This window comes from Anoplopoma fimbria, chromosome 2 (assembly GCF_027596085.1).
Source record: "Anoplopoma fimbria isolate UVic2021 breed Golden Eagle Sablefish chromosome 2, Afim_UVic_2022, whole genome shotgun sequence".
NCBI classification, from domain to species: domain Eukaryota; kingdom Metazoa; phylum Chordata; class Actinopteri; order Perciformes; family Anoplopomatidae; genus Anoplopoma; species Anoplopoma fimbria.
Genome location: NC_072450.1, coordinates 5,325,264 through 5,334,311, shown reverse-complemented (window position 1 = coordinate 5,334,311; position 9,048 = coordinate 5,325,264).

The following is a 9,048-nucleotide window of genomic DNA, read 5'->3' as shown; positions in this document are numbered from 1 at the left end:
ATTATTGGGTAACTATATAGTCAACCAACTACGATCCACAGGAAATACAATAAAGATATACATTATCTCTCTGATGGTGTATGAATATTTCATTACAGACTCTTCTGGTCTCTAAACACTGCACAATTCCTCATTTTCTGTATACTTAACAGTTACTGGCTGTGCAGTGTTTCTGCTGCGTGTCTGATTCATTGGACAAATATGAAATCAATGGACACATATATGTCATATATACATTTATTTTAGAACCCTAAACCATTGTTGGTACATGTGCTCACAGAGAAAGTGGAAATCTCATATTGAAACTTTCGGCCATCATCATTGAAATACTTATTGAGTTCACATCATACAGACAGCAGCAGCATTTGTGTGTATAAAGAGATTGGTACGTCCTTAGACTCCAAACATTAACTGTTTGAGTCCAGCTGTGCAACATCTTACTTTAAACTAACTTCAGCTCAATGCAGTCTCACATTATCAAAATGAATTTAGCCAACCAGCAGTACAGCAATGACAAAACTCTGACAGGGAGTACTGATCAGAAACCAGTGTATAATAATAATAAGCTGTACGCCTCACTTAGTGGAGGTGACTGGGATCAATCTTTTATTTGTTAGGAAACATCAGGTATCTATAGATTGCTTTCCGAACCTTGTAAAAGAAAATGTAACAAATGAATACATAGAGGCATCAGTATTAAAATTGAGACTAAATTAATAAATTACATAAATTAAATTAAAATAAATTAAATTAAATTAACGAGTTAAAAGTTTCTCACAGTAACTTTAAAATAATAAATTGTTCAATTGTAAAAAAAAATCCTCAAATTAACAGGAATTAAAATTCAGGTGTAAACCTTTTTGATGCAGCAACAAATTGCTAAAAACTTCAAATTAAAATTCCAGAATATAATGTATATAATATGTTAAATATAGAAACAGAATTAAAGAGATCTGCCACTACCTGATTTCCTGACTAGTATTGGTGCATCCCTTTTTCCTATCATCCAGTTATGGATGACTGCATTGCCTTAGAGTTTTTGGAAACACATAGATGGTGTTGGTTATAAATATTAATATTTTTTTTTTCAGTAAGCGATGACTCTACTTTGCATTCCTGACACCGGAATGGTTTAAATATAAAAAATAATCTCATGGACCATTTGATATATGGGAACAGAGAAAAGGGCAATATATCTGACTTGAAAGCAGCATTTGTCTGAAGTCTGAAACATTGTTAAAACTTATGTTCCTTTACAAAAATAAATTCCTTCTCAGTTTTTGTTTTCGTTCCACTTACGAGCCTTATAGTCCGATAGATTGCTTGCCTCTCTCCTCTCATCCAACAAAAAAGGGACGGCTGATTGCTTTGGGGCGGACAGAGTCCCGCAGAGTAGCTCAATTATTGACTTTGCTAAGTCAACCTTTAACGTACAAATCCTGCTCAGACTCTTGTCCTTGTGGTGGACGAGGGCCCGCCGAAGGCACGCATTCAGCACACAGTCCAGCAGACATTAATTCCTCTCAATCTTCACACTCAATTTAGTCTTGAATGTTCCTGCCAATATGGCTGAGCCTTGGAATTACAAGTGGTAAATTATACAAATAACCTCTTAATAGCATGCCGTGCTCAAATGAAGTGAACCCGCCAACGCGGCGGCGAATTTGTGGCGTGGCAAACGAAATGGAAGGGCAAGTCCAATCATGTACGTACATGTGCTCAGTGAGCAGACTGCGGTGGCATAATGAGGATTGGTGCCCATAACAACCGAGAATCCACGGTGTCTTATTAGTTTGTCATTATTTTGGGCTCTCACGGTTCACAAAAGGCAACAAAACAGAGTCTGTGGCAACGGGAAAAAATAAAAATAAACCATTTCAGCGCTTCTGTTTGACCCCATGACTGATGTGTCAAGACACATCAGTCACAAGTGACATACTGGAGTAAGAGGAGACAGATTTCTTTTAAAAAGGGAAATAAAATGTAGGTCAGGGTTGTACTATGAGTTGCTATGAATACATAAGTATATATCACCAGAATGGTTGTTATGAATCAGAATTTGTCAGTAAATTGTCCTTCAGAGTTGCTGGAGAAGTGGGCCTATATTTATTCGTTATTCAAGATGTAAAACTATTTTCAGGCAGCCGAATCACGCAGAAAGAGATTTATAATGTGAATAAAGAGTATGTTCAGAGTAGATATGTGGTGTCAGACTTTGAGTTCGTCACTCCTCCAGCGAGTAAACAGTGATTTTGGCACCATGACGATGATAAACCATCCACGGGGGAGCCCACCGGTGAGTCCTGGGGTGAAGGTGGGATTTATGAAATGGGAAATGAGAGCAGCAGCAAGTTGTTGCACCACAGAGATTCCAGGCAACTTAGACCACGAGGAATATACCTTTTTTTAGGTGGGATGAGATGGATAAATCTAAAGCCATGCAACCCACCAAATATGCAGCAGCAGCAGACTCAGACACATCAGCCATGCAACAGATAATTTTAATTTATACAATAAAATCACATGACCGCACGGCAGACAATCTCCCCATTAAATGCAGTGATAAGAAGTACATGATCGTCATGGGAATAAGGTTGACAATGAAAGAAGCAGCAGCGTAGACGTAATTATGTGAGAATTAGTATGGAAACATGTCACATAAACCCATTTTATTGAGTTTAAACAATTATATTGCCTGCTGCCGACTGAATATGAAGTGTGTGGAGAAATTATGATTGGGACTATTTTATGTTTCCAGTAAAGCAAATATTAGTTATGATAATGGGTTGCGGCAAGGAGAAGAGTTATGATTGCATCCCCGGAGCCTAATATACAATAATACTCTACGGGACCCAAGTTTGTATTGAGAAAACAGTCCAAAAAACAAAAGCAACAACCAGTTTAGGGGCGAAATACATACATTAAATCCATTTCTACCAATAACATAGCCTATTTATCCACGTTTTATAAGAGTAGGAGGAGGATTGTAATGCACTTGCATTGCAAACAACAACCAAAAAGAAAAATATAGCAAAAAGAAAAATAAGTGCAACAAGCAATAATTAAAACCAGTGCAAATGCTGCACATAAAGACAGGTAAGGTAAGTGATTAGCAAATGTACACAAATGACAAACAGCCAGCAGATGAAGCAGATTAGCAAACACACAAACAGCAGGGCATTCAACATTAGCAGAGGAAGAAGACAAAATATTACCTTGATGGAATGACGCAGAAACAAACAAACAAACAAACAAACAAACTTTTGAAGAGTCATGAAAACTCCCATTATCCTTGAAGAATCCTTGAAGCAGACGCTTTATATGACGAATGAGGAATAATGATACTATTATGAAAATACATCTGAATTGTGGTCCAATAGCCACATTGCTGCACACTCTGCAGGTCAGCTTGTTTTTGCATGCTGCAGCAGAGATGGTATGTCTGCAGGTGAGCAGCAGCCGCAGGTAAGTTAAAAAAAAAAAGATAAATGATGAAAAGGGTGCGTTTGATTTATACATAGCGACCTGCAGGGTGGTCATCATGTGTAAAGCTGCCTCCATGCCTCAGACAGTAAAGTTCAGTCTAACATGCATGTCCATTCTTGACCTTGGTATTAGTTTCACTAAATTTAAATTTAACTTAATGTATAAAAAAAACCCCACTTAATTCTAAACTAACTTTTGCTCTCTTTTAAGATAAGATAAGATAAGATAAGATAATCCTTTTTTTAGTCCCACAGTGGGGAAAGTTACTTTTACTAACTTTCCCTGAATTTCACTTGACCATAAGTGTCTGTATGATGGATGGATTGATTTTGCCAAATGTTATTTATATGTTTAATAGATGAGGTTACAGAAATATACAGGCCCACAATAATAACACGTAATGTGTTTCAACAAAGATCAGTTGACATTTACAATCAAAAGATAGAGAAATCATTGTTGCGTGCCACATTCTAGGCTACAATATGTGTGTGTCCAAAGAAAAGAAGAAATGATTGACATTGTTTTTATCGTCCCTCAGGGTCCCCGATATGCTCTTATCTATTCTTGCTGTCATGTGTGTTTTGTGTTATATTTTGTATCACATTCTGTTCTTGAAAATTCAATAAGATATTATATTAAAAAAAAAATCATGATTGACATGTAAACAGAATAGAGAAGTACAACATATACGAACTAAAACAGTCATCAGTCTTCAGTGTCCACGCTCTGTCTAAATAATTATGCAAAACATGCTTGTTTTCTCACAAAAACAAAGCATTGAATAAATTATATAATAGACAATATACTGTTATCTTCTCAGATCACAACAGAAAGGACAATATAAAACAAAGTTAATTCAATTGTTTATCTACAAAGTCATTTAGGGCTGCTTTTCCTCGTGCTTTTGCTGCCATTTAACATTTAATGACCTATCATCTCAGAAAATAAAGTATAACCATTGTAGCTTTTATCTTTAAAGAATGGCCTGTTTCAAACAGCACCGTCATTCCACAGAGCTTCACAGAGAGAGGGATATCCTTAATCAAAAGGGAGATTTTAGTCTAATCTAGGCCAGAAAGTTAAAGAAACCCTGCAGCGTGGAGTGTGTTTTCAGCTGGGACACGTGTAAATGCAGAATGCCTTCAGTCTCACAAGTGGAGATTTGGGGTTGCAGGACATCTCAGGACACTGAGCAAAATTTCTTTTTTGAGAACTGCTCCAATGAAATCAATATTAGTTCTGTCACCGTCAATAAGAATCTCCTGATTTTGAGACCGACTTCTTTTCTTAGCACAGTGTGCTTGTCCTCCCATGGGTTTCTTCCTCCCACAGGCCAAACACGATTCAGCAAACATATATAGAGAATGTGAGCGGAACAAACATTGAACTGTTTTTTATGTGGTCATATAACCAACACAAAAGAAAATGGCGATTGTTGTTTGACTAGTCGTCATGGTGAAAACGCACACCAATGAGGGCCGTAAATTTAAACTAATTAATCATGTGCTAGTGAGGCTTTTTGGCATATGCGGACCAGATTTGAACGCAAATGTATTGTACCCCAATGATATAACGTGTGACCTCTCCTAGCCTAGCTGGCTAGTTAGCCAGGTAGCTTGTCCTTATCCAGAGTGATAGGAAGTGAGGCCGAGGGACCGGTAGACCAAGCGCTGCTACTGTCCACCAGCTCGCAGTTTGGCTCATTTTCTGTAACCAGTGTAGCATTAAAGCATGGCGGAATTAGCAAGCTAGCTAAATAGCCAGCTGTTCGCTAGGCGGCTAGCTTGTTAATTCCACCATGCTTTTATGCTACAAAACAAAGTTGACACGATAGCAATGTGCTTTCCTACGCTGCGACAAGAATGTGTGGATAAAGAGTTAAGTTGTTAAATTGTACTAATAGAACGACGATCTCAATGGCAACGGTACACATAAAAATGGCCGCCTCTCTGACCTCCCTGTTATATGGATTTTAATAGGAATGTCCGTTCTACTCATATCTGTTTGTTTGTGAGCAACTCAAAATTGCTGCCTGACAGAAATGTGAGTAGAGCAGGATGTTTTAAATTGGGGAAAAATACAAAGTTTTAGATGCGCATTGAAAATGAGGGTTACTAAAGAAGATGCTTCAAAAACTTTCTACCTGTGCATGAATATTTAACACTTAGAGTCAATAGTGTGTGTAAATATCCAGGCGTTTGACTCTCAGTGAATATCAACAAACCTCTTTTGTCTCATTAGTTTTAAAAAAACAATGTTATGTAATCGTGGTTTAGAAAAATGTGATTTGTCGAAAAAGTGTGTTTATTTATTAGCTAATTAAATTGAGATTAGGGGTTTATAAATGATTAAACAGTGGTGGACTCAAGTCTGTTGGAGCACTCAAAGGAAAAACAGCCTGTAACTTTTGTAGCACTGCAGTGATCGCTAAATTAATTGGAGAATAAAACAGAAGCGAAAAGAGTTGTTCTTATTCCCCTTTTTTTTGTTTAAAAAGAAAAAAAGTCTCCCTCATAAAGAAGTCGATATTCACATAACAACCGAAAAACGAAACAGGCTGCAGCTGGCATACAGTATCTGTTGAATACTCTTATGCAGCAGACGTCTGTGGAGCGTATTTCACAACAATATTTTTCTAAATCAATATATCCTCGATTCAAAGAACTGTTTATACATCCTGTAGAAGCTGCTTCATAATTGTTTGTTTCTGCCTTTTTTTTTTACTGAAAAGTATCACGTTCTTTTGTGTGCAAAGATGATGCAGAGGAAATAAAAATAAAAAAAAGCCCTTGATGACACTCAACATGGTGGGAATGAATTGGTCACAGGAGGACTGATTTAGTCACAAAAAAAAAGAGGGAGGCGGAGGAAAATCCACAGATAAAAGGGTGAAATTTTGTTTTATTGCTAAAGCCGAAGGAGTGCACTGCTGGATATGTGGAGGGATTGGTGTGCTGCTGTAGTCGTGTGCTGTGGCCCTCGTGATTCATCACTGCGTCTTTTGTTTTGTTTCTCCAAAAACAATCGAAGGTAAAAATGAATTTGCGGTTCAATTATATCACACGTACAGATTGCAGGTTTTAATATTGAGTCAGCCTGGACTGAGAGGAGGGATTGTTGTATAGTACATAATGGTTTGTGCTATTCAGCTCAAAAAAAGTGTATCAATAGTGCCACCACATGGAAAGGCCTGAGAGATTCTAATGGCTTTCTGTGAAGCAGCGTTTAAAAACACAGCTTGTAGTGCTCGGTCTCAAGCAACAGGAGACTTGATGTATGATGTGTGTTTAAGTTGTCAACATGGAATTTAACAGATTTTGGCTTTAATAAAAGAGGAAACAGACCACGATATATATTAGAACAACAGCTTTATAATTCATTTCAAAATCTTAGCAGCAGGCAATATGTGCATTAAGAAAAAACAGACGCAATCATGTGAATAATATAAGAACTTTGGCTTTGTGAAAGTAAAGCTTTGCAGAAAACCACTATACAACAAAGCATATTTACTTTGAAAATACAAATATGTGTCTCTTTTTTGACCAGCTCTTGGAAGCAGTCCATCACAAGTCTTTAGTGCCTCGACTCGGTGCATGCTCGCCATATATGGCGTCCTTCAGTGTTGACAGTTTTACCAAAAATATCACCGCCGACTCAGGTTTAAAGTCAGCACAGTCTGCGCCCGTAAATACTGTCGACATCCGTTGGTCTCCAAACTGTCCTTTTTTTTTTTTTTTTTGTTGTTGCAGGGAAGCCAAATAGGTCAAACATGTCAGAGCGAGGCAAGAACCTCCTCTTGAGGAGCTCATCTGGTGCTCCTCCTCAGGCTCTCCACGGTCTGCAGGAAGGACCGCAGGGCTTGGTTCTCTTCCAGGGTGGAGCAGTCTTCCTCCTCCTCCTCGATGATGCCGCACTGCACGCAGCGGAGGCGGGGCTCGCGTCGGCCCGCCCTGCAGACACAAGCTGTGGCCAGGGACTGGGGGAACTCCTCCATCACCAAAGGCAGCAGATGGGCAGGGAGCGTGTCCATGCTGGTCGCCATGGCGAAACGGTGGTGGCCCAAATGCGAGGAGGACGACGACGACGACGAAACGTAGGATTTCAAAGCCTGCTTGTTGACAGATTCTGGAGTATCTGATCAGATGTTTCCACAAGTTCTGGTGGAGATCATTTAAAAAAAAGAAATTGTAAAAATATGAAATACAATTCTCAATCAGTGAGAGCTGTTTAATATTCAGTCCTGAGGGTTCTGCTTGATGGGAGATGATTTGAGAGATCCTGGTATCGCTGCTGTCTGCTCAGAAACTCTGCTGTGAAATCACGATGAGTGAGAGTGAGCCTGATGGATCCGTGGACTCTGAGCACCCTTTATATACGTCTCTCCACGCTCTCCCACTCCTTTCTTCCTTTGGGCATCCCTCCACGCACACACACAGACCTCCTCTCCTCCCTCCTACATTCTCAGCGATGACACACTTCCGCAGCTTCCATACCGGTGCACCCGGAATAATCGCCCAGAAACTGTTGGCATGGGAACCGGACGGTGGTGGTGGTGGTGGTGATGGTGGTGTTTGGGTGGGAAGGAAGAGGCAGGACGTGGATGAAGCGACACATTTGGATGGATTGTGAAAATGACTAATAATGGGAAAAAAAACACTCGAGGGAGTTATGTGAGCTGATGGATGACAGAATGTGTGTATGAGGCATTTTTCTACAGTTGATTTTTAGGTTTGATGGTATCAGAGATATACACATAAGATTCACAGATAATATACACTTACATGTGATATATGACTCCAAACTCAAACATATTTTATCTAATAAAGAGATTAAAACTGTTCTCTTATCAGGCCTCTCCATGAGTTCAGCATAAAACTGGCTAAAATGTTCTCAATCTTGATGCCATGTGTTTCAAAACACAAATGACAAGAAAGGTGAAACCGAGTGAAAGAAGACAGAGCAGACAGATGATGGAAGTTATTCAAAATTATATTTATTGAGAACAAAATGCAATTCAGTTTTCCAGGTGTTCTGGTTTGCTCTTGTTTCACCCCCAAAACAACATGCACCACAGGTATTAAGAATGCATCTAACTGTCATATCGTTGAGAAAAGCACTTAGGACAGATGTCGGTCCTCTGCTGCTGCACATAAAGAGTACAAGATGCCCACGGGGATTATTACAGTATAACTTAAAGCTGATACCAAGACAAATCAATGGAGCATCACTACTACTCTATGAAAACACCAACTCAACATACATGTAGCTTTGAAACGAGAAAAAGTCAGTTGAAATGTAAACTTGCTCATTGGTTTGTCTCGTCTGTACATTTGGTCTGCTTTAACATTTTAGTAAATCCAACAATAAAAAGATGAAAAGATCTGAGATTAACGTAGATGTTGCACACTATTAACCCCCCCACACTCAAAATCAGTTTAGTTTCTAAACAAAACACACATTTTCATATTCCAGCAGAACTTCACAGTCTGTGCTGGTCATTAATTTTTTCACAGATGAAATGTGGTTAAATTAAACACGCATCCCCTTCACCAGTCCATCAAT